Consider the following 20,679-nt stretch of genomic DNA (forward strand, 5'->3'; position numbering starts at 1 on the left):
TCCCAGTCAACAAATGCAAATTAAGAAATAAATGATAAAATAAAATAAATAATGTGCAGCTTAGATGTTTTTTGATTTATTACACAGATGAAAAAGATAGAGAGAAAATAAGTTAGACACTAGCCCAAAAATTCATTAAAATGCCTAGCATAAGAAGTGTGGTTCATGCTACAAAGGCCTTTCTGCCATGATCTACCCATCTGAGATTCAGAAACCTGTTGACCATGATGACAGAATACCTCATTATTGACTAGTTTGTATGTTTCTTGAATTACAGTCATGGTATCAACATGCTGCGAATGTAGGCTGTGACATTCCTTACAGTCACCCTCTCACAGACACACACACACACACACACACACACACACACACACACACACACACACACACTACAATATCTGTACCTCTCCCTATCCTATCTGCCCTCCTGTGGTCCACCCACCTCTATAATAGCTCAATTATGGCATATATCTATTAAGCCATGGTGTGCTAATGTATCCCCCTTGCCGATCCCCATACTTCCTTTAGTGCTATTTCTGCATTTTAAAAAATTATTCCTGTTGCTCTAGTGTATTCCACTATTGGCACTTTAAAGAATCATCCCTACTGTCCAGTGGTTCGCCACACTCCCATCCCTATTATGATGTCTGTGGCATTACAATACTTCACTTTATCCTTTGTGTCCAGTAATTCTCCCCATCCACAAGATCCCCATAGTGATGTTGGTGCCATTATGGCATCTTAAAGATTAATTCCTGGTATCAAGTGCACCTCCCTCACCAATCCCAATAGTAATGATGGTGTCATTGTGACATTTTTAAAGAGTACTCCCTGGTGTCAAGTGATTCCCCACACCAAGTTAATGTGGGACAGTTGAGCACAGCCTTTTGGCCATGTTGACTAATGAGATGTGGTGGGGATGACCATGCTGATGTACATAGTCAAACTATATACCTTCCTGGTGTTGGTTTCAGGGAGACAGCTCATGGCTAACTAGCATATGCCTCTCTACCTAGAATGCCTCATTAGCATTCAGCACAGCCAGGTGTCTAGCCCTTCATGGTGCTACATGTCTTTATGCTAAATGATAATGTAGTACCATGTAAGGATGGCTGTTGAGTCACAGAAAGTTACCCCAATGTACTCACAGGGATGTAAACATCATGGTAGCTTAATGAAATCAGCCCATTGTGACTGCATGTGAATGAAATAGAAACAGTCTTTGCACATGCACATTTTTGTGTCTATCTATCTATCTATCTATCTATCTATCTATCTATCTATCTATCTATCTATCTATCTATCTATCTGTCCATCTGTGTGTTGGTGTATGTGTCTGCGTGCTCATCTGTGCTGAAGCCTTTATATTTAGATGGTAAGTTTCATGGCCAAAAAGTGAAAACCTTTTAAAAGTCTTACATTACCGCTAGAGTTTATTTTATTTAGAAAAAAAGATTATAACCCAAAGAACATCACTTTCAAATAATCTCTCAGATCCTCTTTGAGCTCTTTCAGATAAACTAGAACATCAACTATGTGTCCTAGCTTTTGTACCTTGTACTAAAGTTTCATTTAATACCTTAATGGAGTTAACTGCATTCTCTGTCAGCCAGCTGATAATGTTGTCAAGCAATATTTAAAAAAAAATACTCTGCAATAGTTTGTGACCAGATAACACTAATTCTTAATGACCTTAAATGTGGTCATAACATTTTTACATCTGTTTATTTGTGCATAGCTAGTTTGTGCTTTGGTGACACCTTGTGATTCACATTTTATTGTTGCATTTTTTTGTATTGTCTGTTCCCAGTCTATGCTAACTTGCATCCCCATGTTGTAAAACTGGATGTGATACATCTTGGGTTGTAAATGCAAATGGCTCTGTAGCAAGCCTTAGCAAAATCTCAACCCTTCTATTCTGCTATGCTGATCAGACCCAGTCCACATCATAGTTTACCTGTCTTCCCAGTGGCTTTTTGATAGTTGAGAAATTAGTTATGAAGGTTAACAAATATTGCACCATCCAAAGAACTTATATGAGACTCAGTTTATCCTCACATTTCTGTGTATTTGCTATGACATCGCCTTTTCCAAAGCTGAATTCTACGTTCCAGCATCAAACTATGGTCATATATTTGAGTTTAGGCACATAAGTTTGAGAACACGCCTTCTTCGACTTCAATCCATAGCAGATGAATTGTTGTTGTATCATGCTTCTGTTTTGTAGCTCCACAGAGAAGCAGATCATCTTTTAGACTGGCTATACAATACAAATCCTCAGTTGCTTACACAAGTGCTTTCTGAAGTACTTCTGATGCTGGAAAAAGAAAAAGAATTAGTCATATCTTCCTCGTGCAAAAGTGAAAGTACAAAGATTTCCAATGACCTCAAACCATCTGATATAGAAAAGCTTTGGTTACTGTTTAATGCAAAAAATAATTTAACATTGTGGATAGTTGAAACATCTTTCTGTCTGTCTGCAGTACTCAGTTGACCCTTTTACTTTATTTAGATTTTGGAGATGTATGCAAATCTTAAGCTTGTCCTGCTTCATGACTGCACCTCTGCTGTTGAAATACTTAGATAAAATAATACAAAAATCTTGCAAGATAACCTAATTTTTGCATTTCTTACATACTATTATAAATGATTACTTTTACTAAACAGCTTACAAGTTTCATTAAACAGTTGAAGTTTTCTTTTCTCCTGGATCTAACAACATATAGTATACTAAAGTTTAACTTAAAATGTGTGACTTGCTTCTTTGTGTCATTTTGGTTATATTATGGCTTCAGGTGTTATCACTTTTTTATTTATTTCTCCACTTGACTGTGTATCTACTTCTGTATAATTATCAGCAAAAGTTTTTAATCCAGCTTCCATAAAGTTCATGAAAGCTATTCATGAACAGTGCTGCACACTGAAGAAAGACTTCAGCGCACTAGCTGTAGATGCAGTTTCAGAATACACACTGAAAGCACTCCAACTGCTTATCTATTCAGTGTTGGATAATTACAGATTCCGCATACACCCATCTGATTCCACAACACATCATGTGCACTGAAAGCAACTTAAGTGTGACAAACTGCAACACTGAATCTGTTTCTGTAATCCTTAGGATATGTTGTACAGACCTCAAGGAACAGAAGCTATTACTACGGATTCTGCTGAATTCTATAACAATGCTAAAAAGGAACACAAAAATGCAACCTGCAGTTAATGACCTGTAACAGACTGCAGTGATACAAGCCATAAATGAGGATGTGACTGTGCACCCTAGAAGGTAGCCAGCTAAAGTCCGAGCAAGTCTCCACCTAAACCAGTTGTCATAGCAGCAAGTAGTTGACAAGTACCAGCTAAACAGACAACTGATGCAGACTGTCTACAACCTGTGTGCCCCCACATATGTCTGTGTGCACCCTGTGAGGAAACCTCATCCCCCTTTAAACCCAAGTGTGTCACAGCCTGGATGTATTTTCAACCAGGTCATTCCAGACACATGGGAGAAGCTGTGAGAATATCACAGACAGCTGCCTGCCCAATCCTGACAAAACTCCTCACAGCAATGTGCAGCTATGTGAATGACTATATCCACTTTCCATCCAGCCCATGGAGCAGAGAACTGCAATGCACAAGCTTTATAGCATTTCAAAATTCCTCCATGTACTCGGTGCAATAGACTGCACACACATACCTATCAAGACACCAGTACATCCTGAAGCACATCAATACATGAACAAAAAGGGCTGGCCATCCCTGAACTGCCAGTTTGTGTATGCAGCAGATAGCAAACATCATGGATATATACCCTGGATGTTAGATTGCGGATATGCACATCAGTTTCATATTGAGGTCAGCTATGATCTTCATGGGAATGTGCTGCATGATAGACATTTGCTTTTCATTTCTGGCATGTTTTGCAATTCATCTTGACAGAGCATGGGACCTGTGGATGTTTGCCTAGCAGATGCAGATGATGAGTACATGCCAGGCCAATGTCAGAGTCCTCAGATGATGATGGTGATGAGGACGCTGACACACACTTGTCTGAGCCAATCATACTTACTGCACCCAAGAGAAGACAACACCAACACTGGAACAGAGACAATTATCAGGATGAGATCTGGACGGTTGTGACCAATGTATTTCGATGAAGAGCATGATGGGGAACTTTTTCCAGGATATGACACAAGCTATGCAAGACTCATTCAGGGATATAGCCTGTGAGATCATTTGTGAAGTTCATCCCCATCAGTCTGGTCCCTCAGGTCCATAAGTATTATCTGTGTGCTTCAATTGTCTCATATTGCCAAAATGCTTATTGCCATATAGTTGGTTGGACTGTATATGCATTCTTGTTCATGCATACCATGCTTATGTGTTATTGTTGTGTGGCATTTAATTATGTCTCAATGCGTGTATGACACACATTAAAACATTTCACTTTTCTTCTCACATTCAGCTGTCCATGCATCATGGCAGTTAACCTGCATCTATTGCTGCAACAATTAGCCTGTGAAGATATATTTTATTGAGGCTAATGACAGACAAAAGAAGTTGTCTATTGTCCATCTCTACCACTGTGGTGTACTGCCATATCATGTATGTGCAACAGCTTTTATGTCATTTCCTATGTGTTTGGATGACAGTTCTTATGATGTCACACTGACGTGTTGTTGTGTGCCATGCGCTGGCAATGCTAATGCTATCTGGGGTTATATACAGGTATGTCATAGCTATGGGCAGTCCTCCTTTTCTGTCTGCAGCAAACATCAATGTAACATTAATATATACACAGTGGCACAGATAATTTATTCTGTAACAGTACATTATTCCACATTTGCTATATTTCCACATCGAGTACACATTAACTGATTGCACATCTCTGCACATAGTCTGATCCATAGTGACAAACAATTGTACCTCTGACATGTTAGCATTCACTGACTTACTGATGATGTGCTATAATGATACTCACAGGAGTGCCTTCTGCTCAGTAATGAACAGGGTGCATGATGTTATTCAACGTTTGCATGACAGTATATGTGTATGTGCTTGAAATTCTTAGCTTGCTTACCTATACACGTTGATGTTACATGACTGCATATTACTGTCTATGTGTGATTTATATGTGGCATTTTCTGTGGATATCAGCAATTATTCTACCCATGCGACATGAATTGCCCATATGCTTAAATGTATTTGCAATATATTTTACAGACCCTGTATGCTGTACACCTGCATTTGCAGTGTGTGAACATACCGTGTCTTGCATTTCCCTGATGTGGGCCCAGGTTGTCCACCTCCATTCCACCTTCATATTTCCATATTATATTTTGCAGATATGTTTGCCTTTGTTGCAGTTATAGATGATTGCCATTCATTACATTGTTGACAAGTGAACATGTGCTAAATGTATGGCCATTTTACAGAAGCAAGACATCTGCACACAAGTTGCTGGCTATTGCTTGCAATGCATCCTTGTTCTTGCTATGTTTGTGTGTTGTCAAGTGTACATTGTTGAAATCTATATGCGCAACTTGATATATTTTTTTAACCTGTAGTGTTATATCTTTGTAAATATTCTTACATGTCATTAGTGTATATATGTGTATTGACCTTGCTTTCATGTTCATAGGTTCATAGATTCAAAGGTAGGTACTAGGCTATCAGCCCTAGGGCCTATACAAGCCTAGCCAAAAAGGTTACCTGGCTTTCACCACCTAAGGAAATTATTTTCCTTTGCCCCTGTCGAGCAGAGACACAGAGGTGATCCCAAGGGTGAATTTCCTATTTCCCATCCAATCATCAAGATTTTTCTTAAAGAGTGCTAATCAGGAGTTTTGTTTGATATAGATAGGTAGTTTGTTCCAGAGTATGGGAAGTCTCTGGGACAGGAATCTGTCCCTCCAGCATGTTCTGTTTAATGTGGTGACAAGGTTTAGGTCCCTAGAGTGTGTTGCTCAGAGGGATTGGGATTTCTTTAAGTGGAGCATGTCCAACAGCTCTTGGTTTGACATAGTTTTGTATGTTAGGCAGTGATCGCCTCTCAGTAAGCAATATGTGATGGAGTAAAGCTGGTGTTTTTTGATACAGTCTGCATAGGGCACCTGTTTGAGGCTGGTAATCCTCTTTGTGAGGTATTTCTGCAGCCTTTCCAGTTGTTATAGTTATCTTGTGAGGTACATACCAAAAGGGGTGTTGTACTCTATAATGGATCTAATGAGTGACGAGTAGAGGGGAAGAATTACCTCTTTTTTCCTGGATGAGAAACCTTTTGTAATGAGGTGTGCCACGTAAAAGGATTTCCTGACTACTGTGGTGATGTGATTATCAAAGGAGAGACTACTGTCCACCTGTGTCTCAAGGTCTCATCACACCTTCAGTGTTAAGTAGACTACCACCTATGTGGTAGCTCATGGGCACAGAGTTTTTACCAAAGGGGATGACAATGCACTTTTTGGCATTGAGCTTGAGGCCATGGCTTTGACACCAGGCATCTGTCTCAGTGAAGCCCTTTTGTTGGATGTCCACATTGTAAGGAGTTTCAATTATGGATCCTAGTTTGCAGTAATCTGCGAACTCCATTAGCCAAAGACCTTCTGTGTTAGCCTATATTTCAGAAAAGTAGACACCAAACAGGAGAGGACCCAGGACTGAACCCTGTGGTACTCCACTTGTCACTGGTCTGAATTCGGATTTGGAGTCTGCTACTTTCACAATTGTGGGTTTTGTCAGTGAGCAAGCTGGCAACCCATCTTGTGACATAGGGATTTATACCTAGTTTAGTGAGTTTATCTATAATTTTAGAGTGGGTGATGGTGTCAAAAGCCTTGGCGAGATCTAGACAGGCTGTGTGAACCACCTTACCCGCATCTACAGCTTTGGTGACTGCTTCAAAGAAGTCAATCAGGTTTAGGAGACATGATCTGCCTTTTACAAACCCAAACTATCATACATACACGTCTGCACTTATGTGTTGCCTTTGACATGGCATATGTTTGCCACATACATGCATTATGTTACATATTTGTTTAGAAACCAGAAATCCAAATGAGTTGACCAGAAGCCCAAAAAAATGATGAAATATGTAACTGTTTAATGAAGCTCTTTCGTCACCAAAAACACAGTAACTTCTTTAGATACCTTCCAAGTTACAAATCACTTTTTTAAAAAACTTTGTTAAAATATCGCATGGTACCAATAAACCAATCAACCAACAAAAGTTTTATACATCACCACTGAGATTAAAGCGACAACACAATGAAGTGTTGTTTTCTTAAAAAGTAAGTTCGATGTTTCTATTTAACAAGTTAATGCTGTAACAATAGTAGCAAACCTTGTCAGTACATAAAAATGTAACATCCGTTTAAACTAAACTCAGATGGTTAATGAGAAAGTGCAAATGAGAATAAAGATGACAACAGAAACACTAAGTATTGTAAATAAATAGTACCCTCTAACAACTAAGACAGATTTTGTTATTATAATAATTTCATCTGTTCAAACACTTCAGCTTAAGAAGACAAGAAATGTTACATGCTTTATTCAAACCTGGGTTGCAAAAGGCATTCAGCCTTAATTGCCAGATCAATTCACGTTCCTCTAGAAGTAGTCCCTTATGTCCACCTCTAATACCAATTTGAATCTGGTCAATAGCTTTAAACTTAAATCTATGCCCCCCCCCCCAGTTGAATGGGAATGTTTAGCCAGTGCATTGTCAAGCTTATTTCTATCCAAAGCATATATGTGTTCATAGACTCTATCACGGAGGCTGCGTTCCATTTTACCTATGTGGAACGCCATACATGATTGGCATTTTGCCATGTACACAACAAATTTAGAATCACAGTTCAATTTGTGAGCAAGGTTGAAGTTCATATGGTTGATCGTAAAGGACTTTCCTACCTCTACATGTTGGCACATCCTGCATGTGCCACAGGTGTACATACCTTTCAACCTACTGGAATCAAGTGGCACTTTGCCTCAAAATCAGAGAGCCAAACTGCACAACAACAAACGGAGATGATAGCACAGGGTGAGTACCCTAGGCTTAACATTGTAAAAAATTCTGTAGGGGATTTTAATATCTTTAACTATTCTACATTAAACATTGACCCTGTGCTTACTGACCTTCTAGCTAGGGGTCATCTTTATTCACATTTGCACTTTCACCATTTTTTTGGGCTTCTGGTCAATATATTTGTTTAGGTTCTGCACACCTACTTGAGTATTTAGCAGCCATTTTTCTGCTTTCCTGCAGTACTGCTGTTTGGTACTCTGCTGGGTTGGTTGCCTTTCACCTGCATGATTGAAGGTTTGGTTCTGTCCTCTGTTGCAGTTATCTAACATTGTTAGATCCACATCTCCTCATCTGTGATGTTGCTTAACTTACACTGCTGACAGATTACTTGGATATGTGTTTATTTATCCAGTGTGTACTGTGATCCTTATTTACCATACAACACTCATCAACCATTGATTATACACATCCAGGTATGAATGAGGCAAAGTTTGCTACATGTCATAATATAATAGTACATAGGTAGATATGTTTTTCTGCATTTCACCACAGCAGCTGGTATGCATCACCATTCTATTTGACAACTTTTTCCATTACCCATGTTGTGCAATATGCCAATGTGTAATTTACCTGTACTTACTCTTTTTTCAAACCTTTGTCTATCATGTGCTATTATATTTTTTCCATGAGTATACCTGCTGTGATGGCCTTCTCCTCCTCTTTCCATATCTCTACCTTCCCTGCTATTAAATAAAATAAATAAGTAAATGTGACCTACCCCCCCCCAAAAAAAAAGTGCCCATGCCTCTCTGACTTTCCATCAGATTTTCCTATTCATCATCTCTCATGTGCCCCTCTTCTTCACCCATACCCCATGTCTGCTTCTCTAGCTCACACTTTTCCTGGGTGTGTGCATTACCTGTGTTCTGAATGTAAGCTCTGGACCCAATGTTAGCTAATGTTAGCTGTGGCAATGTGGCTGTGATTGTCCATCACCTTTATTAATGTTTTTTTGTAGAAATTGTATAGATTCCATCGAAATCTGTGAGTGCCAGCAAGTATATTTTATTAGTAAAATATTTATTGAGATCTCCATAGTTGTCTCTAACCTTACTGGACAGATTGATGAAGATATATATATTACAAATGCTATGCAGCCTACATTGGGGTAGTTAGTGGGTTTTTTATAATAACAGAATTAGGTATACTCCATAACTGTCCTTAAACTTACTGGACGGATTCTGTTATAGATATGTATTTAAGGTTGTCTTTCTGTAACTTTGTTAATGTACATCACACTTTGATAACAATTTTCCTTTACTTACTGATTACTTGCGGATATGTTTAGTTGCCCCATTGCAAATGATATACTGTCTTGCGCAACGTGGTATTCTAAGTTCAGTATGGCACATTTATATGTTACATTGTTATCCAGAACATTAGTGTTGATATCAGCATAGCGTGCCATATTCTGTGATCTTTACAGAATCTGGCTATTTATCTTGCACACTACCAATTCCTCAGCAAGTCTTTTCAACTACATACATGCCATTTTTACAAATCATGCATACAGCCAATTCTTTATCTAATATGTTTAATTCTCTAGCAGTATCACCATTTACTTGGTTGTCTGTAATGCCACAGAAAATTCTGACACTTTTCATTGAAATATATATATATATATATATATATATATATATATATATATATATATATATATATATATATATATTCCAAAGACATGCATCTGGAGCATTTCTCCCCGGGCCTCCACTGCAAACAGGCTCTGTGGAACCTAGCCAGACATTCTCGGTCAACAAATGTCAAATAAATAAATAAATAAATAAATAAATAAATATATGTCAGCTAACTTACAGTCCTTCATTTTAGTCTTTAATGCATTTACATCAGTATCTGCTGCTTCCCAAGTCAATTGATTCTAGTAACAAATAAGTGCCTTGAAAATTTTTCTTGCATTAGAGTATATCTGAATGTTTATACTTCCTAAGTTGCCTTTCCTCTTTGAGATTAAAAGTTTTAACTAAATTAATAGTTTATTGTTTCCTTATCTATAATATGCACAGCAGAAACCAGCCATTGTAACTATTGTCTTTGTTTTTGTTTTTCAATCTTATTCACAGTTCAAACTTCTACATTCACATTTTCCAGTATTTAGACAAGTTATACTGTATCATTAGAGATGACAATGATTTCAGTGAACTAATTCTAATACAAATAATGAGCCAGAGTCCATAAACTTTCTGGAATTTGATAGATTGTGCCAAGTTCCTTTTAAGATTTAGGGCAATATGAGTCATATGAAAATGAAGAATACTTCAGCTCAGTTCAGACACAATAAATAACCTGCACTGTTAGTACAACTACAAGCAGTCAGCAGTCGTGGCAAAACTGTACTCAAGGCAAACTCATCCATAAATTAATATATATGCATTACCAATGCACATCTATGGAAGGTATGTAACTTCAATGGAATGTGTCAGTAATACATGAAAATACTAGCTGAAGACAAATGTGCAACAGAAAAATATCCACAAACAATTGCTGATATTGTTGTAATACTTAGATGGACATATAAAAATACACCCATCTTTTTTTCTGTAATCAAACATAATCTACAAAAGTTCTAATAAAAAAATTAATTAAGTAAGCTGAAGGGCAATAACAGCCCATCCCCGTGGATAATAGTTGGTATAGGACATGAGTGGAGAATACAAGTAACACAGACATCCAAGAAAGTAGGGTGATAGAAAAGCAGATGTGGGGTAAGAGTAAATGAAAAGGACATGGAAGGAAGAGGTGGGGAAAAGGAAAGGTACTAACATGTAACAAACATCTCAAGACATGAGAGGCAAAGGTAATAAACATAAGAATAAGAAAGGTACACAGACAGCACACATAACTATACAACACAGGTGAAGGAAAAATGAGAAACATGGTAGGGATGCATATCAGCCATGGTGCACCTCAAAAATATATTTCTAGCAATGCACAAAGCAGTGTTGAGATTTTGCAAACTGTGTGACAGTCATACCAAAAGAAGTATGACCAATAGTAGGCATGTACCAGAAAACACTTAATGGGGAGTGCTTTCATTGCAATACAGAATGAATATCAAACACCATCATCCAGTAGGCTGTCAGCAGTGCAGGCATAAGACAAGCAAGACCAATCAAATACAGACAAGCAGAGGGCAGACTAGTACCTCCAACACTGCATGTGATAGGCAAACAGCTAAGCATAGTGCCAAATGGCAGCACTTCAGCAAAGGAGTAGTGCATCTGTTTAATAAAGAAATAAGTATACACACCATCAACACAGGAGAAACTGGATCCATATGTCAAAGAACAAATTTCACACCAAAAGCAACACAGATGGGTGTACATGTATACAGCATAGATGTGTGACATGCAATGACATTACATAAGCCAAAAAGGAAGAAGGCCCATCACACATAACCACACCAATGACAATGAAGTAAATGGTGATACATATATGAATAATGAAAATAAGGAATGCAAACCTGTGCATATGCATACTAATGTTTGGGTAATGACAACACAGAAATAAAATATAATCACTTATGGAACTTAATCAATTGCCATCACCTTTTGTGTATAAATGTCTTGCATGTGTATGATATCCAATATGGTGGCACAAGGTCACATTGCACCAGTACACCTACATTACAATGATGATACTTCACAGGAAGGTGAACATACACACATATATATATATATATATATATATATATATATATATATATATATATATATATATATACCATGTACATGTGAAATATGTAGGCCAAGGCTATAAGGGGGAAGGGAGATGGCCAACAGTGGCCCGCATCAGTAAGGAAATGCTAGCCACAAAAAGGTGGCACTGACTAAAGCAAGACAATCATAGCCAAGCAGATACATTACACATATATGTGTCTACAATGCAAAATGGACTGCAAGTCATTGCAAGGTATATTGAAGCAAATGGCCAACATCTGACTTGCATAGTGAATTGGGGTTGGCTATAAACATGTCTGTGTACAAATGACAGAAACAACACAGTAATATGCAACAGTTAAACAACAAATGCACAGGTACAAAACAAAAGTAGGACTGAATATCACATACCCATATATACTGCTATGAAAACATAATACAACAGGTGGCACACTCACTGTCATTGATATGAATATCACAGCACATGTGTAAGACTGATTAAAGTACAGTCATGCTTACGCAAGTATAGCAAAACAAAATAGAATAATCACACATACCTAGGTATGCATTACAAGGGTAGTTGTGTCTCAAGGCCATATATATGCACATCCATGTAAATTGGTTCATTCATTCTACAAATGTTATACACACATATATGTATGCTAACCTGTGTTTACACCTTAATATAAGCTATTTTCAAAAAGACTGTTTTGTTCCATAGTCAAGATATAGACTTAAAAGGAAGTCATGAATGATGCTATACAGAACATTACCTCCATATATTCAATAAGGGACCATTGAATATCAATGCAGTATGTCAAGGATACATGTGCAGATGTACTTGTCACAGTAACTCTAAAACAACAGCAGATTAAACTGTGTATCACACAGCACAATAATTGCCAGTACACAGAACGTGCAAGGTCATTGAGCCAGTGGTACAGTATGACCCAACAATGCTACATAAGGTATTTAATCAAGAACACATCATGTTTCTGAATAGTCATATGGCAGCAAAAATCAACACATGAGTCGGTGCAGTATATAAACAACTGGATAGCATGTGCATATAAACACAATTGGCTGGCGCCTGCATGTTATGAGAAAGGAATGGGAAAAATGTAGTATGTCAGCTGCTGTGATCCTTTATAAATATATATATCACCAACACAAGCAGACCAATTGTGTCTCAAGCACACTATGTTAATGGCAACAGTCATATATGTCGCATAGAGGGGCAACGTGTTTCTGGCACAACAGTATTATGCTGCACTGCATGCATATGAGTACACACAGACAGACTGAAGGAGTAGTACCCCTGCCCATATGGAATAATGTCTGCAGTGATCACAGTCTGTGATGATCATACAAATACTAATGGTAATGCGTGCGTCATTTGTTAATGTGTGTCATACTGCAGGAGTAAGATAAAGCCAACTATGATCTGATATGTACAATGTTTATCAGTACGTATATCCGCAAAGCTTGACAGCAGTATAAGATGCATGCACAACCGTGCCTATGTTGTACAAAATGGAGTGTGGAGACACCATGGTGGCAGCAATACATAAGTGGATCACACATACTTATGTTCCTAAGGGATGACCCTGATGGCATTGAACATCACAAAAGATGTTATGGATGGCCTGCCCCATGTCCTGAAAAACATATTTCCTATCAGGTGCCTCATCTGTGTCTGGAACATGTCAGTCACTATTTCCCAGGTCTGGTACCTAAAGTCATTATTCATTAGGTAATTTACTATGTTTCACATTATGATTGGTTAATTCAAATGTTAATTGCAGTATGTTCACTATATATGTAAAGTCTTTACTATGGTTGTCATTACTGAGGAAGTTGATGACGAAACGTTGTGTTTTTGCAACTGTATTGTGATTTTGTGGACATCACTTTTGCTGCTATTGTACTGGACACACAGTGGACATTAAATTTTAATTTACTACTCTTTTGGGACCTGATTCATTTGTACCTGGAGCTGGTGGTTATTGGCTTTTTATTTGTTTAATTTTCCGCCTTGGCTCTGGTTGTGTTTATCGGTTTTTCTATGGAGCCACACATGGGTGCAGATCAGGGATCCAGAAGTGCTGAGACTGGCGAATTACGCAAACCAATTGGTCAACTGACACAGCTTGTGGGTTTGCTCACACCCATCAGCCAATCCATGGTTATGTTAGTTTCGTCACTTCCCCCACCAGGGAATCAGGAAGAAAGGCAGCTAACTACAGGGAGATCGGCGAGGCGTTTGGATGTGTCTAAGCAAATTATTTCTGCTTCGGATGGTGAGGACAACAGTGAAAACAGTTTGGAGGGTTTTCCACACATTACGATAGACAATGGTAACGAAGTGGAAAATAGAGCAGTGAGACCCAAAAGTCAAAGGCACCAATTTCGGGCGATGGGGGACAAAATGCCAAATACAACAGGTACTCAAAACCTAGTATCTGATATGTTAAAGCTAAAATTTGACTTTAATAAGGAACACGCTGGTGTGACATCTAGCGCATCCTACTCTAAAATGCTAAGTGACTTGGAATTCTTTTTGTTCAAACACAAGACTCTTGATATGGACAATGCATACCTTAAACATTGTTTAGCTGTTAAGATTGTTCCCAAAGGTCTTAGAGTCTGTAAATTTCCTAACAATGTTATAGAGGGGTCGGAATTTTACGAAGACTTGATTGAAATATTTGACAATTGTGGTTTTGCTATAATGAAAGCAATTATAAGAAATAATGATTTACTTATGGAAAAGTTGCTTACTGATATTGAGAACATTAACAAATCCATCATTACTGATTTAAAATTTACCATTGATACTGAAAGAACTAAATACCATGAACTGTTTAAAAACATAGAAAGTAAATGCAATGAGGTTCAGGATAGGAAAACCAGGAAAATCAAGAGGGACCTTGAAGAATATAAAAACAAGAGTCATTACCCCAAACCCAGGTATGTTCCAAGGCAAAAATATGGTAACTGGAACAAACAATATACCTATGAGACTGAGTGGGAAGAAGGGGAAATGGCGGAAGTTTTTGACCAAGCTAACAATAATGAGGAATTCCCCCCACTTAGGAGATCAGAAAGACTAATGAATCAAGAAAAAGTGTATTACAACTCAAAAAACTACATGGGGAGGGGGGAGAGACCATTTGTGAGGAGAGAACAGAGGTGGAATTAAGTACTGGCATTACTAACAATGCAAATATATGGTCATACGATGGCTTTAACATTTTCAATTACTCTAATGCTCAGGTCGATGTTTCTTGGTTCAACTTGTTTTTAAAAGGTTTTACATTTGTCCCTAGACAAAGAATAGATATGTCCAGACTACTAATTTACATCAAGTTATTTGTTAGGAAAAAGAATCTTGAATTATTTTTTAAAGGTAAGACTAGTCATCCTTACGATGAGACACTAAAGCATAAGAGTGTTTTTAACCCCCCCTTACACCCCCAATTGAGAAATTTTGAAACCAAAATTGAAAATGAAGTCAGGAAGCAATTAGCTAGTAAGCGCACGCACTCAAATTTATCTCAAGGAGAGTTTAAGACATTGAAAGAAATTAGCAACAACAGTGAACTGAGGGTCATGAAACCTGACAAAGGAGGGGGAGTGGTTGTTATGCAAGCAATACAATATGAAGGTAAAATGTTGGAGATATCGAATGATGGAAACAAATACACTAGAGTATCTCTTAACAAAGTTAACATAGCCTACAAAAGGATACATGTTTTATTGAACGACCTCTTGTTGGAAGGTTCTATTGACAAAGAAACTTACAAGTTTTTGACCGTTGAGAAGCCTAAGGTCCCATGTATTTTTGGCATCCCCAAAGTACACAAAGATAGTACAGATCCCCCCTTAAGGCCTATAGTGTCAGCGGATGGCTCTGCCACAGCCCCTCTGGCAAAGTTTGTTGATTTGAAAGTCAAAAAAGTACTAGAGGGAAGAAATTACATACTCAAGGATTCGTGGGACTTATTAAGGAAAGTGGAACCAACCTTGTACAGTGAAAACTTGAGTTTTGGCACAATGGATGTCGTTGATCTTTTTGGTTGTATCCCACACGACATGGGGCTACACTGGTTTGAAGAAGCTTTAATAGCCAGCAAAAAACTGACGCACGGAGACTTTAGAAACACTTTAACCCTAATGGAAATTGTATTAAAAAACAACTTTATTTACTTCCAAGGGGAATACTACAGACAAGAAAAAGGTGTAGCCATGGGGGCACATTGTGCCCCAACTTATGCCAACATTATTATGGCCTTTTGGGAGGAAAAATTTTTGCTTAATTCGCCTTTTAGTGACCATTGGGTTCTATATGCCAGATTTCTTGATGACCTTTGCTTTTTTTGGAAAGGTAATAAATGCAGCTTTGAGAAGTTGGTTGAATATGTCAACAAAACCACTAACTTTTTGAAATTTACTCAGAATTTTGACTCAAACACACTGAATTATCTAGATGTTAATATTAGCAAAAAAGATGGAAATTTCACATCAAAGATATACAGAAAAGAAACATTTTCCAATTGCTATTTACATTTCAGTAGTTGTCACCCCCCATTTCAGAAAAAGGGAGTTGTAAAAGGGCAACTAGTTCGCACAAGTAGAATGACATCTGAAGATGATGAATTCATTAATGAAGTTAATGTACTTAGAGAGCTTTTTGCTGTGAGAGGTTATTCACATGACTATTTCAACAACATTTTAGAAGAAGTAAATAAGAAAAGGAAGGGTCCCTTTGCTCCTATCTTAGGTAAAAAAGACACAGCTGTAACAAAAGCAAACAACAATGCTAATATTGATCAATACAGTGCAGGGCTTGTTACCACCTTTAACGAACATTCAGCCTTAATAAAGGAAATTTTTACCAAAGAATGGAATGCCTTTTCAGAAATTTCTGATTTAGAATGCATTTTTGATAAGGAAGTAACTTACACCTATCGCAAAGGGAGAAATATAAAGAATATTTTGGAAAATTGTCATAACCTCAATAGAACAAGCAAGAACAGTAAAGCCAAGAAGGGATTGTTTAAATTTGGTAGGTGCAATTATTGCATGCATTTACTGACTGGTACCTCAATTTACTTACAGGCAAGAAACAAGACATTATTTCTAGACAGTTTTGCAAATTGTGATACTAGTGGCATTATTTACATTGCTATATGCAAGGAATGTTCTTCATTTTATGTTGGAAAAAGTGAGAGGAAGCTCAAACAAAGGATTTATCAGCACCTTTATGACGTTAGAATGAAAAAAGATAAAAATGCATTAAGCAAACATTCTATGAAATGTCCAACAACAGGTTATCAATTTTTTGTGCTTGAGGTAGTTCCCAATAATCCCAGAGGTGGTATGTGGGAAACACTTATTGAATATAGGGAGTTACATTGGCAACTAATACTTGATTCAGGTAGAAATCTGGGGTTAAATGACATGGTGTCTCTTGCACCAGTGCTTAAATTAAGGGCAGCAAAGCTCTAGCACCTTTAAAAAGTACATTTAAACAAGTGCAATACTCATTTTCCTTAGGGAATTTGTAGATTTATTAAATATTTTTAACAAATTTTAAAAAATATTATTAAACTTATTAAGATCAATTGTTTTAGGCCACGCATTTAGTAGTTTTTAACAAGTATATATTTTAAACTTGTTTACATTCAAGTCATTTTTTACTGTGATTCTTAAATTTGACCACCAGATGGTGCAAACTACTACACAATATGCAATAGAGTTTATGGATTGTTCATGACAGAATTAAACATTTTAATTAATTTATACTAGAATTTTAATTTTAACAAACGTGTAACATAATTTTAAAGTTGAAATGTATTTAACATTTGTTTTTATACTTAAATATATTTCACAATCTGTTGTGGTGAGTTGAAGTATTTAATATATTATTCATTAGGTAATTTACTATGTTTCACATTATGATTGGTTAATTCAAATGTTAATTGCAGTAAGTTCACTATATATGTAAAGTCTTTACTATGGTTGTCATTACTGAGGAAGTTGATGACGAAACGTTGTGTTTTTGCAAACGTATTGTGATTTTGTGGACATCACTTTTGCTGCTATTGTACTGGACACACAGTGGACATTAAATTTTAATTTACTACTCTTTTGGGACCTGATTCATTTGTACCTGGAGCTGGTGGTTATTGGCTTTTTATATATATCACCAACACAAGCAGACCAATTGTGCCTCAAGCACACTATGTTAATGGCAACAGTCATATATGTCGCATAGAGGGGCAACGTGTTTCTGGCACAACAGTATTATGCTGCACTGCATGCATATGAGTACACACAGACAGACTGAAGGAGTAGTACCCCTGCCAATATGGAATAATGTCTGCAGTGATCACAGTCTGTGATGATCATACAAATAATAATGGTAATGCGTGCGTCATTTGTTAATGCGTGTCATACTGCAGGAGTAAGATAAAGCCAACTATGATCTGATATGTACAATGTTTATCAGTACGTATATCCGCAAAGCTTGACAGCAGTATAAGATGTATGCACAACTGTGCCTATGTTGTACAAAATGGAGTGTGGAGACACCATGGTGGCAGCAATACATAAGTGGATCACACATACTTATGTTCCTAAGGGATGACCCTGATGGCATTGAACATCACAAAAGATGTTATGGATGGCCTGCCCCATGTCCTGAAAAACATATTTCCTATCAGGTGCCTCATCTGTGTCTGGAACATGTCAGTCACTATTTCCCAGGTCTGGTTCCTAAAGTCTTCAGCCTGACATGGTGGTGGAAACCTTTACAGCTGATCTGTAGGAACACTGGCATATGCAGGTCCTGGCCTGTTCTTGTCTTCATAGTCATCATCAGTGTTGTGGTTCCTATCCTTGTCCTTGGAGTTTGACTCTGCTGGCAGTGGTCAGTCATGTTGTCATCATCATCATCCAATGGATGATGAGACATATTGCAACACAGGAAGAACATTATACATTCACAATATGTATTAACTTAGAAAAAGAATAATCAAAACCTCTGATATAATGTACACATTCTGCATGTTTTAAATACTGTATGTGTGATGTTATTCTATGATCTGATCTTATCCAACTATAATGCCTTATTTGGAGTTGGGCATACATCCATTTCATAATAAATTACAAAATGGTTTGCAATGTACATCACAGTCATATGTCAAGCATGTACAGAACTGATAAGGTATGCACATAAATGCATATGTCCACTGAAACTTATTATATAAACATATTATGTATATAAACAGACATCATGTATGTCATGCAACACTGTGCAGTTCTGTTACAAAACCCACCATTAGTCATATGCATATATATATATATATATATATATATATATATATATATATATATATATATATATATATATATATATATATATATATATATATATATATGTATACATATATATATATATATATATATATATATATATATATATATATATATATATCTAGTACTACAACCTAGATATTACACAATGCACAATAATGCTATTGAAGCATTATGAATGGCCAGGAAAAGAGGTCACTCACACAATAGTTGTTTCTGTTTGGCCATAGCATTCAGGCCATAATGTCAAATATACCTACTGCTTCACAGAATGTATTGAAATGTCACAAAACACAATCAGCCTTAGATACAGACATCTGCAGCATCGAATTATTATTGTAATATTGGATAAGCACCAATATAACGGTAAAGAAAGTATATGATATGCATGGAACAGCATCAAAACATATTAAACAGGATATGTTTTATGTCTGGCCAAGTTACAGTACAGTCCAATACATTTGTAGAGCCACCATATTGGTCACCAGATGTGGCCCATAAAGTTTATTTATACATTATATAATGAAAGATACAATGGTGTAATCATAATAAGTGTAATATAATGAGTATGCACATTTCTAAATGTCCTAGGCTTCATATATTGATAATATAAATAGAAAGCCATGACTGAGTAAGCATGCCTATCATATTTTCATTAAGTTACTCATGTACATTACATAGCATATAGTACTCAGTTTGTCAGACATACCTCTGTCCTTAAACGTACAGATTTGGTGCATCAGCATTCTGTATGCATACAAAACAAACATGTGAACCACAAACAAATGTATAGATCAGTAATTTCAGAAACAAGTATGACATGCCACTTTAGCATTACATTGTATCAATTGATGCAACACTGACAAGGAACACAACTCCAAAAGACTTGTGCTCAGTATAAGTCGCTACGTACACTGAGAGCAGGTCTTTTAAAATGCGGACCCTGGTGCAAGCTTATTTACAGATAGGCCATATACCAAAGTAATTCTCTTACTATTTACAGAAAGGCCATATACCAAGGTAAATCTCTTACACTAAGAAAATCTCTTCTAAGCAGTCCCCATTAGTCTTTATTCAACATGTATCTTGCGCATTTATGTTGAGGTGTCAATATAACATTAACCGTGACAACAAAAATTTTTATTATGTAGACCTAATGTTGCAATGTGACATACTATGAGTAAAATATGTGTGGAACATATACTTTAATATTAACAATCGATACAGTTTAAATATATATGCAAATAAGATTAGCAATGCAATATGGTTAATGGATGGCATCACATCATGATACAATTAGAATGGAATACAGTGGTAAGCACAATAGAAGCATGTAATAGCTAGAAATTATGTACATGGCACACCTACATAACTTTGCCCTGTCAAATATATCATTGTCACTGATTACATTTGTGTTATACTTACATATGTACTTGCACATATGAAAAAATGTGTTGATGAATATGAACTTGATATACAATAAAACTAAGAATGGCTGACAGCACACGAGTGCCAGAAAAGTGCATGTAAGGTAGTGTT

This window comes from Protopterus annectens, chromosome 7.part0, assembly GCF_019279795.1.
Source record: "Protopterus annectens isolate FY-2018-M chromosome 7.part0, PAN1.0, whole genome shotgun sequence".
NCBI classification, from domain to species: Eukaryota; Metazoa; Chordata; order Ceratodontiformes; family Protopteridae; genus Protopterus; species Protopterus annectens.